Source organism: Thermobia domestica, chromosome 7 (genome assembly GCF_964235325.1).
Source record: "Thermobia domestica chromosome 7, izTheDome1.hap1.1, whole genome shotgun sequence".
Lineage (NCBI taxonomy): Eukaryota > Metazoa > Arthropoda > Insecta > Zygentoma > Lepismatidae > Thermobia > Thermobia domestica.
In genome coordinates, this window is record NC_137460.1 from 37989500 (window position 1) to 38013503 (window position 24004).

General features: G+C 35.0%; 1 protein-coding gene across 2 annotated transcripts in view; it reads left to right on the forward strand.

Moving 5' to 3' along the window:
- LOC145690012 (uncharacterized) overlaps window positions 1–24004 on the forward strand; it is a 44711-nt gene that overhangs the window by 12605 nt on the left and 8102 nt on the right. The window contains exon 1 of one of the 2 annotated variants that reach the window (XM_081764490.1): window positions 9286–9488. The exons of the other annotated variant lie outside the window; for it this stretch is intronic. The gene's annotated coding sequence lies outside the window, so the exon portion shown is untranslated. Of the gene's footprint in view, window positions 1–9285; window positions 9489–24004 lie in introns of those variants that run through there. 2 annotated transcript variants of the gene reach the window in all.

Below are 24004 nucleotides of genomic sequence, written 5' to 3' on the forward strand. Positions count from 1 at the left end.
TCAGAAACACATTGTAATCACATTTGAGCCGAAATACCGCGGGCTCTTTTATCAAGCCCGCCCACAGATGGTAAATTTTATTATATTTTTGGGCAACTGTTTGAGGTTTCCCCAGTCTAAAAATGCTTTTAAAAAGCACTATTTGGAACCTCAGGAATACGTTGTGGTCAAATTTGAACCAAGAAACCATGGGCTCTTTTATCTACAGGGGGCAAGGTGGCTCAGTGGTAGAGCATTTACCTCTGGTGCATGGGGTCCCTTGTTCGATCCCCGACCAAGTAAGCTTGTGGTGGACAACATCATGTCCGTGAATTTTCTCGGGGTACTCTCGTTTCCTCTCGCATTTTCATTCTACCTGTTCTTCCATCATCATCCACTTGCCTTAATCCTCGTTTCCCTTAGCCTAAAGGGCATAATAATGGAACGTTAAATTGAAATATTTCATTTTCTTTGCTCTACACACCTACCGTAATCTCTACTATAGAATGAATTACTACTGCAGAAAGAACTATTATTGCAGAGAGAATTTCTACTGCATCAAAAATGTCTATGCATAAAGAATTTCTACTGTATATGAAGTTTCTATAACATAAAGAATTAATAATGCATAAATAATTTTACAACGACTCACCAAAGGTAGTCGTCAACCCTGGTTCGGCTAATAATATAAGTAAATTTTTAGTGGCAGTAATCGTTTACACCTTAAAATATCTTCCGTAATTATATTCACTAGTATTATCACCTTTTCTACTGAAATTACAAGTTCATGATAAGTGTTAGATAATTTATTCGTTGATTCTCTTTTAACGTATATTCACACAAACTGTCTTGCAATCATACATGTTAATTATATATCCATAAACAACTACATAGCAACCAACTATACAATAATAATGTATATTTCTTACATCTTAAAAACATTCTTCTTTTGTTATTTTTAGTTAACATTATATTAGGTATAGTGCTTGTGTAAAAGCACTTTCTGCCCAAGATACAGGTAATTATCGACCGATACAAAGTATCTCGTTGTATAAAAATGTCGCCCGATAATGGGACTAGATATAAAAGTTACAAGGTAGCTTGACTTTTATATTTAAGAACTACTGGTCCGTTTATAATGATGGTATTCTATTAATTGTGTCCTTTACATTTTGATCGCACCTCATATATCATTTTGTTCAATTATTTTATATAGATACATTTATATTAAAACATTCATCATTCTATTGTCATTTACCTTTGACAATAAAGTTTCAACGCAAATCAATATAATAAAAATAGCCTTTGTGTTTAATCAATTATGAATCGACTTATAATTCTTCACATCAACAAGACAGAATAAAAAAAAATCATTTGGAAATTATCATTGGTTAATGAGAATTAAAGAAAATTAAATTAAGTAAAAATCAAAAATTAAATGTAACCTACGTTCGGACGAGCAAAAAGAAGAAAATAAACTTATTTTTACACAAACAGAAGTCCACACTTTTTTTTTCTTTTAGTCTCCTTCATTCTTATTAATTTGAGCAAGGATGTCAGGTGTAACTAATCTTTTCACTACACACATCCATCTTTCTCTTGTATACTGGGTAGGTCTCCAACCCTTTAACTCATCTATATTACGAAGTCCAATTGACGTACCCGTCTTAGCGTTCAACAATTCAAAAACTTTAGGGTTTATTTCCTTGAAACATAAATAAGGACCTGAGAAAATGTCACAAAATTTATAAATCTTCTTTAACAACGCATTACTTTGTGGATGTTGTTTAACAAAAACTAAGTCATTGATCTTGATCCGATATTTTCCTTCTTGTAAAGACTCTAATTGAGAATTACGTTTCAAAAATTTGTTGTGTCTTCGAATTTTTACCATATTCACTAAACTCGAAGAATCTACGATTGTCGAATCTTCTAACTTGACATTAAAATGTTGTTCCACAGGGAAAATCAAATCAGAACCGTTATGTACATTAGCAGGAGACACGCCCAAAGTGTCTGATATCGAATGATTCAAAAGATACGTGATTTGATTGACATGCTTAATCCATTCGGCATGCTTATCTTTGCAAAAGTGTCGAAACAACATACCAAAATTACGATGCACATTTTCTACAACAGAGCTGCTAGGATGGTACGGAGTTACGAAATGGATTTTAATGTTAGCCTTGTTCATTGCTTTGATAAACACATCACTTTTGAACTGTGAACCATTATCACATAATATGTGTTCGATAGGACCACAATGTGGAATGTATACGTTCAAGATTTTATTTATGATAGCAGTGGACGTTGCTCTACGCAGAGGATAAGCTACTACATAGCGCGAAAAGATATCCATAGTAGTAAGTAGATAAGTTTCTCCGGTAGCTGCTCGTGGTAACGGTCCATATAGATCGATAGATAAGAACGAATGTGGTCTCTCTGGCGTTATTGAGAGCATCGGTTTTTGTACAGCCTGGTAGTTATGTTTGATTCGCATACATTCAATACAGTCCTTGATATGATTTTTGATTTGAGCTCTCATTCCTCTCCAATAAAAAGATTTATTAATCAAGGCACATACTTTTACATAACCAAAATGACCGAAATCGTCATGATAAGCTTTTAATATGCGGGTTGTCAACGTAGGTGGAATGCAAATTTTGTTTCTAGACTTGAATTTAAAATCTTTAATAAGTAGAATTCCGTTGGATAATTTAAATCTGGAATTCCATTGTTTGGGGCAATTACATTCCGTACTGCATGAAGACAAATGTTCCATGATTTGGTTGTATTCATGATAATTCATTTGATGTTCTCTTAGATCTTCCATTGAAATGGTAGCTATTTCATCCTGTAAGACCTTAAATTCGTTGATGGACAAGATATGTTGTTCTTCTCCAGGAAACAGACGTGATAAGGTATCTACGGGTCCATTATCTACTCCTTTAATGTGTTGTACTTCGAAGTCATAAGACTGAAGCTCTAACGACCAACGAAGTAGTCTGTTATTATATCCCTGTATGCTGTTAAGGTATCGTAATGAATTATGGTCGGTAAGTACTATGAAATGGCATCCACTGAGATATGGAGCAAATTTTTGTATCGCAAAACGTACGGCCAAAAGTTCGATTTCTGTCGTTGTGTATCCTTTCTCAGCTTTCTTTAAAGTACGGCTAGCGCAATGGATAACGGCCGGTTCCTTAATGGTTGGATTTGGTTGCCAGAGTACTGCAGAAATTCCAAGTTGAGAACCGTCACACTGGACATAGAAAGGAACGTCATATCGAGGGTGATTCAAATGGATGTTTCGCTTTACGCTCTCCTTCAACTTATTAAAACTATGCTCTTGAATCGGACCCCATTGCCATGGTACTCCTTTCTTTATAATCATAAATAAAGGTTGGGCTATCTCAGCAAATCGCGGGATGGCTTTGCGAAACCAATTGAAGAGCCCTAATACTTGCCGTGTCTGTTTCACATTTAACGGCGCAGGCAGATCTTCTATTGCTTGCACTTTAGATTGACTGAACTGTAAACCAGATGCATCAATTTGGTAGCCGAGGATTTCTATAGAATTTTGTAGAAATTTGGATTTCTGTAGGTTGATAGTAAGACCCGAACTTTCCAATCTATCTAAAACTATATCTAAGTACTTCAAGTATTCATGCGGGTTTTTTCCCATTATCAAGATGTCATCAGCGTAGGTTATCACGTTGTTGCGTAAGTCTTGACCTAAGACTTTATTTAAGCAGGAAGCTAACGCCGCACTACCATTGATAAGCCCAAAGACTACACGGTTGTACTCATATAAGTGACCTTCAAAACTAAATGCCGTGTACGGTTTCGAATCCTCATGCAATTCGACCTGATTATAAGCCAGTACTAGATCTAAATTTCCGAATACTGCATTTCCTTGTAAAGAGGCTAATATTTCTTCCACTGGAGGATACCTCACTTGTTCCAAATCAATATGACAATTCGTGCGTCTCAAATCCAAAACCACACGTAGAGAACCATTTTTCTTAGGAACTACATGTAATGGATTAAGGTGAATGCTTCGTGAAGGCCTAATGATCCCATTTCTTAACATGTCTGTAATTTGCTGACGTACATTTTCCCTGTATCGGTAGGGAATTATATAGGGCTTAGTCACAATAGGTTTGTCTGTTTTAACCTTAAAAGAATAAACAAAATCCTTACAACACCCAGGACGTTCTGAAAAGACATTTTTATGTTTATATAATATATCCTTAAAGTGAGTTTTTACTGTATCTTCTATAAAATCAAGACTACTTTCAAGTGACTTAACACACTCAGAAAACAATACATCATCTTTTGAATTCATCAAATTTTGTGTGACTTGCGTTAGTTGATCATTTAATTTATCACTTTCTGACCTTACAGAAACATTATTCAATACATTAGGAACATTATTATATTGACAAGCAATATTATCAGATTTAGGAAGAAGTTTCTGAACGATTTCCTGAGGTATGCCGGGTATAGTTAACGTTTGATTTCTGAAATCGAGCATGACACGCAACTGAGACAATAAATCTAAACCAATAATTAGTTTTTCATTCAGTTCCTTTATCACTAGAATAGGCATTGACATTTCAAAATCTTGAATAGCTATTGTCACACGAGTAATTCCGGCTACTCTCTTTTTATGTTTACCAGTAAAATCGACTATAATGAGATTCTCAGCTTTTTGCAATTTAGAATTCGAATAATCACTAGTAATTGCTTTCCATGACGAATATGATAATAAAGAGGCATTTGCGCCTGTATCCAATAAAGCTTCTGTGCTTAACCCATTTATTTTGACGGGTATTCTAGCAGTACTATATGATTTTAAAAATACAAAGTTTTCTTCAACACCAAAACCATCATTGACATTATCATCTTTGAACCAACAACGATTTACTACAGGCATAAATTGATACTGACATCTATTGACTGCTATTTCCGAATCATTATTTACAGATACGTTATGTAAAAGGTCGTTCTCATCATTAACATGAACACGTAAATTTGAAGATAAATGTTCATAAGAATCAATAGCTGATATGGGTTTGACATTATCGCATAAATTTGAAGATAAATGTTCATGAGAATCTATAGCTGATATGGGTTTAACCCCTACCACATCAGCTGCAGTTAGTTTAAATTCATACTCGTATATGGTTCCAATAAAGTACATTGTACCGCACAATCATGATTATGTCCCGCATTGTTATTCTGTACAGGAATTGTGTCAGTATCTTGATTTTGATACGAAGTGCAATCTCTTGAATTACGATTACGTCTATCCATGTAGTTTACTGTATTTATGGAATTTCGCCATGTATTTCGTCTATTTTTGAATCTACTTTGGTTATGTGATCTGACATAATTATTGTCACGATTGGTTAGGTTAGGTGAATTCCCAACATATCTTTGCCTATTTTGCTCGTTCTGATTGTTTAAATTTGCTCGAATTAGGTTATGTTCCGTATCGTTCACATTACGGATATTTAGATTACGAACAGGTACAAGGTGATCTGAATTGTTTTTAATTTTACCTACTCCCGCTTGATGATTCAGTGCCTGATATTGAGTTTCATAACATTGGACAAGCATTAATAAGTGATTAAAACTCATGCACTGCGTAGAAAACAGGATCTGTTGTAATTTAAACGGTAGTAGATTTCGAATAGATGCAATCACTCTAGATTCCGATTGCAACGGATTTACGACTTTTAATTCGTTATACGTATTTACAACAAAATCAACAACAGATTTGTGCAAACGAGGATTAAAAGGTTGGTTTCTAATCGTGGCATCTCTGTTTGCAAGTAAAAAGTCGTTTTCGTAATTTGCAATCAGCGCGGCTTTGAATTCCTCATATGTATTGACGTGATCTCGTACTGCTTTAAACCATAAAGAACATGGTGGGAGTAATAAATGAAGGATTAGTTTCATATATTGCGATTTATCTATACACATTATACTGCACTCATCCTGAAATTTTTCTAGGAAAGAAGTAGCATTTTCATTACATTTACCATTAAACTTACTCATAGCACGTATTTCGCTCATCTTTACACTTAACTTTACATTCCTTTCACCATTTCGTTTTCGTGTTGAGTGATAATTTCTACCTACTGCGTTATGCGTGGTTCCACCATCTCTTTTCCGCCCATCTGTATTCCTTGGATGGATTCTTTCCAAAATAATGTCCTCATCGGATGGATTACTTGAAGAAGAGATAACGTAAGGTCCACGTCGATCTGCTGCGGGTGAATGCGAGGGCATCTCTTGTGAACAAGGGAACTCCAAACGATCATTAACCATGTTGTTGTGATATGCGTTGTCCTTAATCTGTAACGTCCTAATTTCCTCTTGTAAGGTAGATATCAATTGAGTATTTGCACGTATTTGGTTAGAATTATCTGTGACCTGAATCTTTTGCTGACAAACAGAAGATTCTATTACTTCCAAATCCTTTTTTACACAATTGACTTCTTGGATTACATGGTTGTAATTATCCTGGCAATCTTCAGATAATCTTTTTAGCTTTTCATCAAACTGTAATGTGATGTCTCTCACAGCCTGGATAACAGATTGTTTCGTCTCTTCTGATTTTTGATCTATTTGCTCCAATCGTCTACTTAATTCTTCATATTGTCTACTTGATTCTTCGGATTTCTGCTGTACCGTCTGTTTTAATTCGTTGGACACCTGAGTCAAATTTTGCTTCATGGCTTCTAAATCGTCTTTTCGGCTTTGTTCCTGTCGCTGTAATGCCATTAAAATTTTGTCTTCTAATGTCAACATTTCGGGTGTAATGGGAGCTATATTTTGCTCGTTGTTAACACTGTCAACAGTTTCATTTTCTACTATCTCACCGATCATAATTTTTCTTGTGATTACTCTGCCACTTCTGAGAATAGTTGAGTTCGTATTCATGAACCTTCTTACAGAGGTAAATTCACCCTTACTTTAGACTTCGGGATATGAATTTACAAGAGTCCCGGGTGAGGTAAACCAAAAATTTTACAACGACTCACCAAAGGTAGTCGTCAACCCTGGTTCGGCTAATAATATAAGTAAATTTTTAGTGGCAGTAATCGTTTACACCTTAAAATATCTTCCGTAATTATATTCACTAGTATTATCACCTTTTCTACTGAAATTACAAGTTCATGATAAGTGTTAGATAATTTATTCGTTGATTCTCTTTTAACGTATATTCACACAAACTGTCTTGCAATCATACATGTTAATTATATATCCATAAACAACTACATAGCAACCAACTATACAATAATAATATATATTTCTTACATCTTAAAAACATTCTTCTTTTGTTATTTTTAGTTAACATTATATTAGGTATAGTGCTTGTGTAAAAGCACTTTCTGCCCAAGATACAGGTAATTATCGACCGATACAAAGTATCTCGTTGTAATTTCTACTGCAGAAACTATTTCTACTCCAAAAATAATTAACATGGCTTGAAAAAATCTACTAGATAAAGAATTTCTATTACGTAAAGAATTTTTAATGCTTAAAAAAAATTCTACTATATAAAACATTCTATTATGTGAAGAATTTCTACTGCATAAGGAATTTCTACTACACAAAGGTCTTTTAGTGCATAAGGAATTTCTACTGCATAAAGGTCTTTTAGTGCATAAGGGATTTCTACTACATAAGGTCTTTTAGTACATAAGGAATTTCTATTGCATAAAGGTCTTTTAGTGCATAAGGAATTTCTACTACATAAAGGTCTTTTAGTGCATAAGGAATTTCTACTGCATAAAGGTCTTTTAGTGCATACGGAATTTCTACTACATAAAGGTCTTTTAGTACATAAGGAATTTCTATTGCATAAAGGTCTTTTAGTGCATACGGAATTTCTACTACATAAAGGTCTTTTAGTGCATAAGGAATTTGTACTGCATAAAGGTCTTTTAGTGCGTAAGGAATTTCTACTGCATAAAGGTCTTATCGTGCATAAGGAATTTCTACTGCATAAAGGTCTTTTAGTGCATAAGGAATTTCTACTACATAAAGGTCTTTTAGTGCATAAGGAATTTCTACTGCATAAAGGTCTTTTAGTGCATGAGAAATTTCTACTACATAAAGGTCTTTTAGTGCATGAGAAATTTCTACTACATAAAGGTCTTTCAGTGCATAAGGAGTTTCTATTGCGTAAAGAAATCTGCTGCATAAAAAATTATACTGCATAGAATAATGTGCACTACGAAAAGTGTCACCATGAACGATGAACTAACCACGCAGGGACCTTCAGTGAGAAAAGAAATGGTACGAAGTTGTCGAACCGCCGTTCTGAGTCCTTATCTTGTGCCATGAACTTGGGAACACAGGAGAATGGAGCTAGAAGCCGATTGGGTAAAACGTATCTGGATATTCTTTCTTTAAAAACTTTTATCGGTTTCAACAAAGTATCCCAATAATGCATCCTGCATAATCACAAATAACTTATGGATTCTAAGCCGAATTAGTATTTTAATATCAAACTAAGGGCTCCCAAGTTACCAAAATAATTAGAGCGCATTTCTTAGTATGGTCCCGGATTCGATTCCACGTTGGGCGAAGAATTTTCAATATTGCGATGCAATTAGGGAGCTACTTGAATTAACAACAAGCAACACCTGGTCTAGAAATCCAGAAATAAAACGTCGTGGTAAAACAATGAGTTAATCATGCATGACCAGTTGAACGTACGCCATTTAGCGAGCATTATTCCTCCGCGTGGGCTGTAGGGCCTGGGAAGTTTAGGTTAATTTAGAGTTTCTCCCCCAACACTTTCTCTATTGGCGCATTCAATCGAAATCGAAAGTGTGGTTGTTTACTTTGACGAGTTCAAGCAAGGTTAAGCAAGAGTCTGGCTATTACAATGGTCTTCTTTATAATATGGATCTCACAATAATGCTTATTCTATGCTATCGTATATTTATAAAAGATTTTTTTGAAAAAAAAAATGTGGCAACAACGTCTTTCTTTCGACGATACCAGAAAGAAAGAGGTACCAGCCCACGAATCCGTCTCACCTACCTTCAGCTAAGCTTGGCATGCATTTGGTTATATGTATAAACGTATTCACCATCAAGGAGAACTCAAGAGCAAAGCCAGGGATGCTGAGAAAAGGCAGAGAGGAAAGACGAAAGAAAAAAAATCTTTGGATGTGTGAGTGTGTATTTTTGAGCGGGGGAAAGGGACGAGAAGGTTGGTTGACGACGAAAGGGGGAAGACGTGAAACGTATGTGGAGAAAGGCGTACAGTTCTATTCACTCAAATAGCTTTGGTCCGCCCCCCTTTGCGTCCCGCCCTTTCTCTCTCTCGCTCGGCTTATGGGGGTCCCTCCAAAACGTCCCGCCGGAAGAAATGTGAAGCTTTTGTGTTAGTTAGAAAACCGAGTTACTGAAGTATAGCCATCGATTTCGTGTTGTTCAGACCGAAACTCTTTTAAAGAGGAAACTCTTCCTAAATTTCAGGTATGTTCTATATGTGATGATGTATTTATATACTTTATATATAAAGATAGATACAGTACATATATGTATAGGCGGAGAGAAGGGGAGGGGGAGAGGAGACAAAAAATGTTACGGAAAAAAGTCTATTTATGGAAACACTCACAAATACAACAAAACGTTGAACAAGAAAGATTATATAGAAATCCGGTCCGGTCTTGCTTTACGCATTAATCACGGATTTAAGGTATAAATTGTAATGTAATACAACAACAAAAGTAACTAAACACAGCCAACAAATAAGATTAGCATTAGGAGGTTGTCGTATCACATGTTACGGCTTGTAAGAACGTCTAAATGAACTAACGTCTCTCTTATCAAACTTGTACTGCAACTGGCGTTTTGTCTTTATTTTTCGCTAGTGCACAACAAACGAGATACGGTAGAACATACAATAAATTGAATTTAGTGACAACTGGACGGACAAAATCTTTAAGTTAAATCCATCTTATCTAGTGACTAAAGAAGCGTGTGTGCTTGGCGAAAAATAGCCAGGAATTCTTAGCTGCTGCCATTTTAGAAACAGACCAATTTGGTACTTGGCGTGGTTGTTTTGTGGTTTGTAAAGGTTGATAAACTTTAGTTGTTGGTTTCTGAAAAGTGCTCTGTTTAGATCAAACCTTGACTTCAAGCTATTTTGCTGCAATAAACAAATATCAGGCGTATATTATAGCGGAAAATGGAACAATTATATACTTCACAACTTAACTTTTTTCCGCGTTTTCTTTCAAACGAAAGAATCAAAATATTCATGTTTGGCAATAGGAATGAATCGGGATTCCAGCCATATAATTCCCAAACTGTTCATAACCTTGGTATAGGTCTTGGTATAATAAAGAAATAACATTCGTATCTTTGAAGAAATTGGAATTCTTCAGCAAAAGATTGTAAGGCTAATAGATGCAGGCGCACCCCCCCCCCCAAAATGTTGAGGGGGGCGCCCAAGTTTTGGGGGGTCCAATACTACAAGCCACTACGTCTATGTAGTATTGAACGGATATTATTCTGCACCCGAAAAGACGATAAGTAATTGTAAAATACTTCCACCTAGATTTTCAGAAAAAATAATTATAGAATTTTCGTGCTACGTCAATCATTTCAATGCTAAACAAGTAATAGTTTTATTGAGAAGGTGTACAAATGTATGTTGAGTTAGTAATTGGGGGGGTCCGAACCCGGTGGACCCCCCGTGGTGCATCCCTGAATTAATGCATATATTAATCAGTAAACTACCAGTGATCTATGAATGGAAAGCAATTTGCATTGTTCTTGCAATAGTTATATCAATCTGAAACAGAACATATATGGTCTCATTCCGTATCAGTATTCGCAAATTCGGGGATTGCAACGCTAGCCAAACAAGAAACAAGCAATCAATTATAACTGCAATGCCGTCTATCACAAATTAAAACGCAAATTTTGCGTTGCTTTGACGCAAACCACAACGGAATGAGCCCCAAATCCAAATTATTTTTTAAATTTTACTTTAGAGCACGTGTGCTACCAGAGTACTTTGTTGGTCCAATGTAGGATAATGGTTGGAAATTATTGCAAAAAATCTAATAATAAATAAATAAAATGGACTTGTAAAATAGTGTTGGTCAAATATGGTTCGAAGTATATGTTGGCCAACCAACATTTTGCCGTCATTTGTCCAACAATTTCAACCTGGTACTTCCAAATGTAATTTTATTTCTATTGTAGAGGTTATGTTGGCATTTAAGTTGGTTGGCAAATTTTCGACAAATTGACCAATTACAACGTCGGCTCAAGGTTAGCAGTTGGGATATCCAACTATTTCCCACTGTTAAGCCAATTGTCTGTGTTGCTAAGGTACTTAGGAAATATTAAAGATACCATCAGAAGACTTAATTAAATTAAATTGAAACTTAATCAGTTTGTCATATATGGAGGATGAAGATGGGGAAGGAATTGAATTATTAAATGACACAAAGTTAGTGCAAGGAAGCTGCATATTTCCCTGATGTTGTGTATAAAATTCAGTCTAGGAGTTTAACTCAAAACTGTATTTGCAGAATAAATCAGTGGTGGATCTAGAAAGTAAAAATGGGAGGGGGGGGGAGTTGCGGTAGCCAGAACCCAAATTATGATAGGCATATCATGAGCTTAGTCTAAACTTTCAAAAAAATATTAAATAATAGCTTAACTTATTTTTCACTCAAAAAACTGGGGGGCCTAGGCCCCACGACCCCACGTTAAATCTGCGACTAGAATACACAAAAAATTCTTGTAATCAATAGAGGAGAAAAGACAAACATATTTAAATTCAAAGACGTAATTGTACTAAATAAAGAAAATTAACGAAAGAATAAGAACAATGTTAAAAGAAGATTAATACCAGGAAATGTGTGCCAGTGCTCTTACAAAACATTTTATCTTTGCGATTAATATCAAAGAGATTTAAAATTATATGAAAGTTAAGTGTTTCATACTTTTCATGTCAAATGTCTTATTATTTTCATGTTATATGTATGTTAATATTGATCCTCAACTAGCAAGTCTATACACAGAATTATGGCTTTCGAAAATGAAGTCTTGAGGCAAATAGTCGTTGCAACAAAATTTGATTGATTCATTCATATTCACGTCATTCCTTTGTTAGTAGCTATGTAATATTCAAACAATGTTTTCTGTGGTTCTAATACATAAGAATTTTAAGCTATTACATTCGGAAAGAGGCTAATTTCAAAATGTTACAAATTATCGAAAAAATGTGATTTTTTTCGAAATTTCGGCAAACTTTAGAACACGTGCGCGACCAAAACATATAAACCGATTTTATTTTATTATTTTTTTGTTACTCTTTTTTAGTCTTCTCAATTACGCAACTTTGCCGCGGTATTACGATTTGAAAACAAAATTTTGAATTTTTTGGCCCATCCTATATCACTAAGACGGGACATAATACAGTATATATGAGAGTGTTAAGTTGAAAATTTTCTGGGAAAAGACTTTTAGATAGGCTCAAAAGAAGATGGGAGGATAATATAATACTAGATGTTAAGAAAGTGATTTAGCTAAGAGTGGAATGATCTGGCGATCTTCACTTTCTACAGCGATAAACTTTTGATTTTTCTTAATCTCAATAGAGTAATTAGTTGATACTTATAACATAATTTAAGCACATAAGCTTTCCTTCCTCACTGTATTCCAACTTTTTTGAATGGCTCATTGGTAGAGCGTTCATCTCTGGTGCGAGAATCTCTAATTCGGACACAGGTCATGAGAATATTATGATGGGCAACATTGTCTTTCCCTGGATTTTCTCTAATTTTTTCCTACATTCTAGTCCTCCAATGATTTCCTGATAATTCCCTTTTATTTATCGTTTCTTCTAAAAGGCATGCACGTGGGAAGCGAAATGCCAATCGACCAGTGTTGACATCAGAACACATGTTTACGATCGGAGCATAGATAGAGAGAAACAGATAGAATCAGGGAGGGGAAAGAATGAGACGGGTAAATGTGTAGATAAGTGTTGGCAGTATACGAGAAGTTATGGACTTATGTATTTGCAAATCCTAAGGCTGTTAATCCCCTTGTTTGCTTATCAACACTGACTTACCAATGGCTGGACTTTCATGTTCTCCTTCTATCTATTGGTCTAGTTTATTAGAAGTGTTGGAAGCAAACTATGACGTCATAGGCTATCGACCTAAAAAAAATCTATCGTAGATTACATGCAACTCTTGATGCTCTCCTCAAGTATCTGTGGTCAATACTATAAGTTACTCATTGAACGCCCACGTTTTGAAAATAGTACTCGAGCAAAAAGATGGAAAATACATGTAAAATAAAACTAATATTTTAATATGTATAATAAAATCATTAAAGTGCCAACACTCCACTGATTTCTATCACCAATTATTTCTACCTCCACTAAAACCTCTCCACTGATTTCTATCCTTAGCCAACTGGATCTAGTTTCTATTTTGTATTCTTATTTCTGGAGATCCATCGTAATATTGTCCTCCCATCTGCGATTAGGTTTTCGTAATGTCGTTTTCCGATTGAACTTGCAGTTAAAACTTTGAAAGCGTTCCTTCTTTCTTCTATTCTTGCTACATGACCTACCCACCTGAGCCTTCTAAATTTGATGATCCTAAGAATGTTTGGTAAATGATATAAATTATGTAGTTTCTCGTTATGAAGTTTCCACCATTCCCCATTCTCATTCATTTTGGGTCCGAATATTCGTCTCAGGATCTTGTTCTTAAATGCTTTTAGTCTATGTTCTTCCCTCAAGAGTAAGGAGACAATGTTTCGCAATCATACACCACAACAGGCATGATTATCGATTTTTTATATACTTGAAGCTTCAATTTTCTCGACAGAATTTGCAACGACAAAAGGGATTGAACTAAATAATAACACGAATTTCCTGTTTTCAATGTCTTCGTGCATATGGTTTTGGTCTGTTAATATTGATTCTAGATATTTGAAACTATCCACTTGTCAAAAGTATTATTTGATATTTTGACTATCCATAATTTGCAGCAGACTAATACGATCCCAGCGAACTCTCATGTAATATTTAGTTTTCTCTTAACTTACTTTCAAACCTATGGCCCTTTAACCGTTTAATAACGTCTCCATTGCTCTCTATTGTTCTCTTATAATCCCCTTTTATATGTATTTACATCATCAGCATCTTTCCTTAACACAGCATTTGTATAATATATATATATATATATATATATATATATATATATATATATATATATATATATATATATATATTGCCGTGGAAAGAGAAAATATAATTTGCAAGTCATGTAGGTGATAAAATCACAAAACAATGACTTGAATTTACTTCTTGTTACCACCAGTAACGTGTAAAATGTTAATACCTTCTTTAAAAAAAAAAAAAAAGCGAAATCGTGAAATGAAATGTTCCAAGGATCATTTGATCTCTGGGAGGGAATGCGTCTAATTTTAATTGATGGAATGAGAACACAGGAGAACTTCGTGAAACACAAGATGATGTCCACCATGAACCCACGAACAAGATGATGTCCACCACGAACTCAAATGGTCTGGGATGAACGTAGGGACCACTAGCATCAGAAATGACCTTGTTGAAATATACCACATTAAATTTGCGGAAGATTTCTTTCTAAAAAAAAAAAAAAAAAAAATGGAAAGAAAATTACTTCAGGATTTATTGATCAACCCTCGTAACAGTATGCTCATGTTGACAGCATGAACAGATAAGGCAATCAATGATGGGAGAGTGAATGTTTCTTTTGGCGGGGTTTCAAATATTTGTTTGTATTGTAGGCGGGCAGATTTTTTTTTTTTGGGTTGTATTTTTTCTCTTCTTACCCGAGGTGACCTTACCAGTTAAAAACAGTTTCTTTCTTTTTTCTTTTCTTTCTTTTCTAACTTTGAAATCACAGGTTATTGAAAGAATTATATGTATATATGAAAAACGAATGATCGAAGTTTTCAAAGACTATTTTTCGATTTGGCTATTCTTTCTTCTCTTTTTACGGCTGGAACTAAGTGTAGATATCGTTTTGATAGCCAATCGCTTAATTTTACAGCAAACACTCGCTTTAGCACAAACACATTTGCAGGCGTGCTGAATTCTTGTTTTCTGGGCTTTGCTTTCTCTCTCTCTCTCTCTCGCACTCTCCTCTCTCTCTCTTCTCTCGAAGTAGTTTTGTTGTAGAGAATCGTTTCACAAATACATGTAAGCTAAGTATAGATACAATTCGTTATTTCCTTCAGTGTTTCCAACTCATTAGATTTAGCACCATTTTTCAAGAGGTGTAGTTTACCAAAACTTCTTTTTTAAATATTTACTCTGTCCGTGTGTCCGTTCGGAAGACAAAAACTCAAGAATTACTAGATAGATCGCCATCAATTTTGGCAAGGATGAAGAGGATCAAAAGTTAGGAAAATGAAATGAGATAAAATATTTCAGTTTAACGTCCTATGATTGTGCCCTTGTAGGCTAAGGGAGACAGATGATTAAAGCAAGTGAATGATAATGGAAGAATTTGTGGAATAAGTAAGTCGGAAGAAACGGGAGTATCCCGAGAAAACCCGCTGACACGAAGTTGGCCAGCACAAATTTACTTGACCAGGGATCGAACCAGGTAAGCGCGCTACCACTGAGCCACCAGTGCCATCTTCAAACGTAAGGAATCGAGTTCGTTGCTCGAGATGATTCATTCTATTGAGCCAATCAAAAATCGGTTCCTCATGTGTTCCTGTGGAAGAACGTAATTATGGATATCTTACTTTTACTGCATGCTGCCGTTCTATTGACTCTCACGTACTACAGTGGTTGTCCTAATACCACCAATAACAATGTAGTGCTACGGTCACCACCTGACTTTTGCCAATCCAGTTATCTCACGTGTTTCTAAGTTGAGGTGTTTCTATTAAATTGATCAGTATGTATATGGCACTCGTGACCACCGATAACAGGTTCAAAAGCCAAGGGCGCCGATTTCTCTGTAAATTTGGGGGGCCCATTCATATGCAGAAGGTATATATATGAAGATTTTAAGACAAATTGCACTCAAATTATGTTAAATATTGTATATTCACAAATACAATAGGGGGCCCACATGAGCTTTTGGGGGCCCGGGACCTTTCGGCCCCCCATGATCGGCGCCCTTGTGAAAAACACACCACAACACACTCTACTATTAAAGTGAAATTGACTCTAAAATATACCCCTTCAAGCCCTTTATTTAACATTACCAAAATGACAGTACACACTAGGGTAATTAATGGGATATAATAACGTAAAACAATCCTTAACTTTTAAGCTTTAATTTTAACTAAGTTATCTTTCATTCAATGTTTTCAGAATTGTAGGTACTAATATCATGTAAGAGAAGGGGAAAACAGTAATAAAGAAGAAAATAGAAATTGTGAATATGAGTTACACTTACTGACTTAATTACTGGTCGGCGTTACAGCCTTTGGAGGACCTTGGTCTCCCTAACCAGCTTCCATAATTCTTCTCTATTCTCTATTTTTCTTTTTCAGCCCCTAACTCATAACTTCTTTACATCCCCCTCTATGCGGTCTATCCATCATTATCTATACCTACCTCTTTAACACATATAATAGAGTTATAGTGTTTAAATAGATACATTTATAGAAAACATACGTAAATCACAGAAAAGTGACAAATTTTGAACAAAAACATGGCTTAAGGGAGGTAAGAATTGGGTATCGGTTGATATCCATCCTTAAATGTCAGACACGGATAATCGAGTGTCTTTAGGTCATTCTGCAACGTCGAGGCTATGAAGAATCAAAACTACTATTAATGTGGATGCGAACCACGACGGGGCTTAAATCTGGTGTACCTGGTGAGTGAGTAAACCATCACATACAGGATCAACTCTTACAGTATTAGTCATTCTCCATCAGGGGTGGGCCCACGGACGATAAACCGGACACGGACTCCCACAAAACTTCCTAAGTCAACATACATTTGTATGCATTTTAATAAAACTGTACTTGTTTAACATGGAAATGATATAGCAGGAAAATTTGATCTTGTACTTCATCTGTATTCTTTCTCTTATAAAAACCATCTAGTTCTATTATTTTGTTTTCTGAAAATATAGGTAGAAGTATTTTACAATTACTTATCCTCACTTCGGGTGCAGAATAATACCCGTTCAATACTATATAGGCGTAGTGGCTTAAAGTATTGGACCCCCCCAAAACTTGGATCCCCCAACAAAAATTTCTGGGTGCATGCCTGTTCCCCATCACACTCTCTCGCCTCCAAGAGCTAGATTACAGGACCGCGCCACTAGGCCTTGCTGCCGCGATTCGATTCCCGGTAAGGAAGCCATGGCATGATAAGATTATAGTTAGTCACTATGATGTAATAATTAGCCACTGAAAAATAGTTAATCACGATGATATTACTCTACATGCTAGTAGCCACCGGGGGGGGGGCGGGAATTAGACAGGATTGTCCACCGACATAATAGTTTCATGTTTTTAGTTAGTATATTAGTATTCAATTTTTTACAGAGCATGTTTCTCAAACTCAGGACAGGTGGGTAATTGTCTCCTGCACTCCTTAAATGACGCCGTTGCTTCATATACAAAGCGAGGGGTTAAAAATATCCACACTTTTTGTTAGAGAATAATTTTTATGGACGTTTTACTTAGTGTTGTGCGAAAAAATATTGTAAATTTTATTTTCTGGCGTTCAATATTTAATTTCTTTAAAGTACAACTCATTGTTTTAGAAAAAGTTTTTGTAGTGCACATAAAGTATCCCTTCCTTGCGGTAACTTACCGCCATAATATAAATAATGTTATTTCCATTGTGGCTGGGTATAGATAACCTTGTTTGTTAATAAAATACACTCGTATTGTAGTAGAAACGAGGAGAGTCGCAATTCTTCAGTAGAAATGGTAGATTAGAAATCACATGGTGTTTTGCTTTGTGTCGAAAGCAAACAGTATGGCATGTGAGTTATCTGAAAATGGCATTGATCAAGAACTAGCGAAGTATGTAACAAAAATGATTGTATCAGTGGCGGATCTAGTATGGAACCGGGGGCCTAGACCCTCTCAGTTTTTTGAGTGACAAAAATAATTTAAGCTATTATTTATACATTTTTGAAAATTTATAGCAAACTCATGATATAGGTATCATAGCCTAAGTTCTGGCTGCCCCCCACCAGTTTTTACCTTCTAAATTCCCCACTTGGTTACATACTTAATACTTGTTTTGTTTGTAGTTTTAATTATTTTACTTTGTTTTTAGTACAAAATATAGTAGAATATTATATACTTTTTTCTGCAAGAAAAGAACAATTTTAGTTATAGATATTTTATTTTTGGTACAGTGTTAACGTGCAATGGCGTACGGAGGGTTAAAGCAAGTCAAATCGAATGAATGAAAAGAACAAAGACTGGTTTAAAAATTCGCTGAAGACCAAGATATTCGTGATTGAGTAAACGCTATACATCTGAATAGTGTCGTTACATAATTTTAATGATTTGATCTGCTAATTTTATCCAATAAACCCAATCGAGTACAAGTTTGGAATCCTTATAGCTATATCTGCTTGTCTAAGAAAATAAGTGACGGTATCACAGTGTACACAACGTGAAGAAATTTGGTTTGTCAAGTGTACACGAAGTGAAAATTGAAAAATGTATAAAGGAGTATTTAGTAGACCAATCTCCTTAAAAATGGAAAACTAATGCCAGGTGTATAGGCAACCATATTAAGAGTTAAGCTGTGCGTGTTGCATAATGTACAAGGGGAATTTACTAAGACCATTAGTGTGCTATCCCATAGGAAAACAAAGAGAACCGAAGTGCTCCCTCGTAGCTACATGGTTAGTGTAAGTGTCTTTGCCGTGGGAGACCTGGGTTCGATTCTAGACGAGAGCTCATGTATTCGGATCCTACTTTGAGCTGTAGGTCCACGTTTCATATAGCCTCGCTACTGAAAGGAACGCTAAACTCAAAATCAAATCAAAAAAAGAACACCAATTTTTGATCAACTAATTCTAGTCCTAACTTTTGACCCTTTAAATTTTGGTCAAAATGGACGATGATCCATTAAGTAATATTTGAGATTTTTGGATCTTCCGGATGGACACATGGACAGACAGACTAAATATATGAGAGAGATTTAGGTAAAACAAACTTTTTAAAAAGTAATTCAACGTTACACTTCATCAAGAGTAGTAACGTTGTTAATGCCTCAATGATGTTCTTATATGTATTGTAAATAAAAAAAACGTTTTAAGTAGCGTATTGTATCTATTGTTGTTTTGATTTCTCCTAGTGATGATATATTATACTGTATCTATTGTTGTTTTGATTTCTCCTAGTGGTGATATATTATACTGTATCTATTGTTGTTTTGATTTCTCCTAGTGGCGATATAGTATATTGTATCTATTGTTGTTTTGATTTCTCCTAGTGGTGATATAGCATATTGTATCTATTGTTGTTTTGATTTCTCCTAGTGGTGATGTAGTATATTGTGTCTATTGTTGTTTTGATTTCTCCTAGTGGTGATATAGTATATTGTATCTATTGTTGTTTTGATTTCTCCTAGTGGCGATATAGTATATTGTATCTATTGTTGTTTTGATTTCTCCTAGTGGTGATATAGCATATTGTATCTATTGTTGTTTTGATTTCTCCTAGTGGTGATGTAGTATATTGTGTCTATTGTTGTTTTGATTTCTCCTAGTGGTGATATAGCATATTGTATCTATTGTTTTGATTTCTCCTAGTGGTGATATAGCATATTGTATCTATTGTTGTTTTGATTTCTCCTAGCGGTGATATAAATAAGTTCCGCATATATTACTTATAAGCTTTATGAATAGCATAAATTTACTTTTAAATTATATCCCTAGACACCACATGAGGTTGCGCGACTCACCAGTTGGGAAATTATGATCTAGTGAACACAGGAGGAAGAATTCCCGAATCATTATTTCATTCAATCCTTACTATATATGAAATGAAAATTCTACAGTTCGTTAGATCTCATCTGTTAACCTAGAGTGTACTTCTCTAGTGACCTACTTTTCAAGTATGTTCTGGGACGAGCTTGCTTTTGGTCTCCTTGAAGTTTTTGGGGTCAAGGAAAATATTTTTAGTTCTGAAGTATACGTTTCTCACCTTGTTTTAAAAGTTCTGTTATTTGAAGATTAATACTAAAATATAAGATTTTTTTCTTGTGAGGTTTAGATTAACATTATTGTGAGTTTTATATTTTTTACTTCTAGTGAGTTCATTACAAATATGTACCGTATAAGCTATCAATCAAACTGGCCGGATGCTATAATGAGATAGGCCTAATTAAAACTAAATAGTAAAACAAATATGTGATTGTAATTTCTTATTTTTATACAATTTTTATTATCACTAGTAGTTTTAATCCTTTAATTGACAAGCATTCATAGCTTTACCATTAAAATATTTAGTTTGCTTTTATGGTTGAACCATGTCTTCCTGATCATAATTTCGTAATTTTTAAAGTATTTTTGTACTTTGGTTACAAAATACAGGATGTTTATTTCAAAGCAACATTGCCAAAAACTAGGTCTTATCTGTAGCTACTGAGCAGCATTGCCCTATTATGGTAAAATATCATAAGAATACTCTCAGTAATTACCAACAGTTTTGTTGAAATATTTTCCTACAGAGCAAGAAACCACAAATAAAAAGAAAATGGAAAAAGAACTTTCGCGGAACGTAGGAGATAAAGCTTCTAACTTTGACTGTCCCCTGTTGACGAAGATTAGAAATATCTAAAGAAGCGACCCGCAAATCATCTATATGAATATTGTATGAAAGCAATAATGCCAATTAAATGATTACTGAAGTTATAATTTGTGCGGATAACGCGATAGAATGCGATATTGCTGTAGAGCCTGCATAGTTTTACCACAGGAAAATTCAAGTAACGACCCCTATTCGCGTTAGGCAGCAAAACGATAGCGTACGGAGCGAAATCTATTAGCACCAGGCAGGTCATCGATGAAGTATCAATTTATTATTGGCAAAAAGACATATCTTTTAGCACCTCAAAATTACTTCATTTTTTTAATTTCTCGAAAATAATACATCAGCATTTACTTTGAAGCATGTTATTTTATTTAACTTGATATCCTTAATGGATTAATATATGTCTCATCTTTGGACATTAAAACAAGAATCAAAGTGTTAAGAGGCCTCATCCAGGCGAAATTAAAATACCGCTAATTTTACAGTAATTATGTGATATCTTCAAATAGATAAAAGATAATTGAAATGTGGAACAAGAGCGCCCTAGACAATATTATTGTGCTTGAGGTACCGTTATCACAAGTCACCTAGTGGCTTTCCGTTACCAGCCGTTTCGAAACGCGAAAATAAATGCCTATTTCTAAAATGGCTCGAAATCGAAAGCAGATAAGTGAGTCGTGATAACGGTATCTCATGTAAAATGATATTGTCTAGGGCGCTCTTGTTCCACATTTCGATTATCTTTAATCTATTTGAAGATATCACACAATTACTGTAAAATTAGCGGTATTTTAATTTCGCCGGGATGAAGCCTCTTAATGCTAATCATAATTTCGCTCGTATATATCATTATGTTACTTTCACCAATCGATGTCAATGTTTGAAAAATTAAAGTTATTTAAGAGTCAATTATGATTTTATGTTCTATCTCAATCACAACAGTGGAACTTTGGCTGGTGTCATACTCATTACGAAAAGCTTAATGAGTGGTCCTTCAGTATCAGTTTCAGGCATATTTTCACTTTAACTCGGACAGTGACTGCAACCGATTCATTTGATCCGGTTCCCACAGCAGTTTAGGAATCACATTAAAGTTGCTCCACCTGATCGTGACTTAATGTCACGTGGTATTATAATGGGAATAAAGGTGGAATAAAACAAGCCCTGCGGGGCTTCTAACCCCCTTCGCTTCAGCTATGTTTCGTAACGTAAGTAAATCCTTTTCTATCAATAAAGTTGTGTGTGAAAAGTAGACTATATGTTACGTGACAGCATCAAAGGCACAAACAGTTCCAACAAGTGATTCAGGCACAAACAGTTCCAACAAGTGACTGAACCAATAAGAACCGATTGAAGTCATTGTCCGAGCCAAAGTAAAGTCTTGTCCGGTTTCATATTAAGAGAAGAGATAGTTATCGTTTGCATTATTTTTTTTAGGTTTACAAAAAAATCAATTTTCTCAAAAACTACTCATGAAAATTTGTACTTTCTCATGACATTTTGTTGAACTCAACGTGATCTATCGATTAATATGTGTTCCAGGTTTGGATACTTTTTTCTGTTATCCACTAATCATATTGTAGAATCACAAAAGATGGGACAATAACCATCTCTAGAAATTTGGCAACAAAATTACTAGAACCGTTATAAGTTTCAAATTTACTTGAAGATTCAGATAGGGGAAATTTATAGAGAATACCGAGACCACTTATAAATTCTTAGTTATAAACCTCTTTATTAATTTGTACATTTTTATTGTAAGTTATCGCAAGTGATTTTGGTGTATTAGAAATAATAAGAACAATATTACGTTGACCCAATAATAATTTTTTGATTATTTTCCTTATTACAATCATTGGTTAAGAATTCAATAGCACATTGGGATTTATATTCCTTTCTGCCATGCTTATTATCACTTCAGGCACAAGATGAAAATAAAAATAAAAATGTAAGGAAACAAGTTTGAACATTTTGAAGGTTTTTCACTTTTTATTCCACTTTACGTTTTATTTATACTTTTACATTTTTTTGGACCCAAATAACTAGAACTCCTCGCCACTAATCTACTGTCGGTGACAATAGCCGAGTGGTCTCGGGTCAAACGAGGCGCAAGAGCATTGGCGTTTTTAAAATGTCCTTGAAATTTCTGTACTCTTGTCCTTGTCGTAGTGCACTGAGTAGAATATTGAATAAAAAGTAATTGAAACACCTTGGAGACAAGTGTCCCACTTGGTGCGATTTTTTTTTGAAATAAAAAAGTGAGAAGGGCCACCGCCTTTAGTTGTACAGGGTCCGGCGTTCGATTCCAGGTAAGAGTACACTAAATACATTACGACAGTTCGGTTTCCACCGTAAACCATAGGTTTTCGTTTCACATAGTCCCGGTGCTGGAAAGGGACAGTAAACTTCAACAAACTCAAGAACTAAAAAAAAAAGTATGGTCAAGTAATGTTAACGTGTATACCATAATAGCACAATATCCACTCTTCCCAAGGAGAGGATACGTTTCATTTTGGATATAAAGGGCTCAATTAGGATTAAAACGTCATCAGAAGTGTCACTGTTCGTCTCAGAGACCCCGAAAGCTATGAATTCGACACTAGTATCTGTCATTTTGGATCATTTTTATATATTTATCTCCCCCTCTCCCTTCCGAAGTTGTGCGGCTGAATTTGGATTTAAACAGCATCAGACGTGTCACTGTTCATCTCAGAAATCCCGAAAACTATAGATTCGGCACTAATATCGGTCATTTTCGATCATTTTTACATATTTCCCCCCTTTCCTTTCCCCTAAGTTGCACTATCAACATAAAATGATAAAAACCATCCCAGGCCCGAAACTCATCTATGTTGAAAATTTGATCGAGATCGATCGGGTGGTTCAAGAGTCATTAAGTCACAAAAATAGTCACAAAAATAGTTATATATATATTGTAAGTACAGTATACTTATTATATACTATAAGTATACTGTAAGTACTGTATTGTAAGTACAGTTACGCAACCCAAAGTTTGATTGCGTATATTTTTTGATCTAAGAATGATAAAGACCTGAGACTTAAAACAAATGTAAGCATGTTCTATACAGATATTTTCGAGATCATGACCAATGTTGGAACTTCCCACATACCACACTACGTTCCTGGGATGTCTCATTTTGATCCCAATCAACCCATTCGGTTCCCGGGAATATCGGAACAAT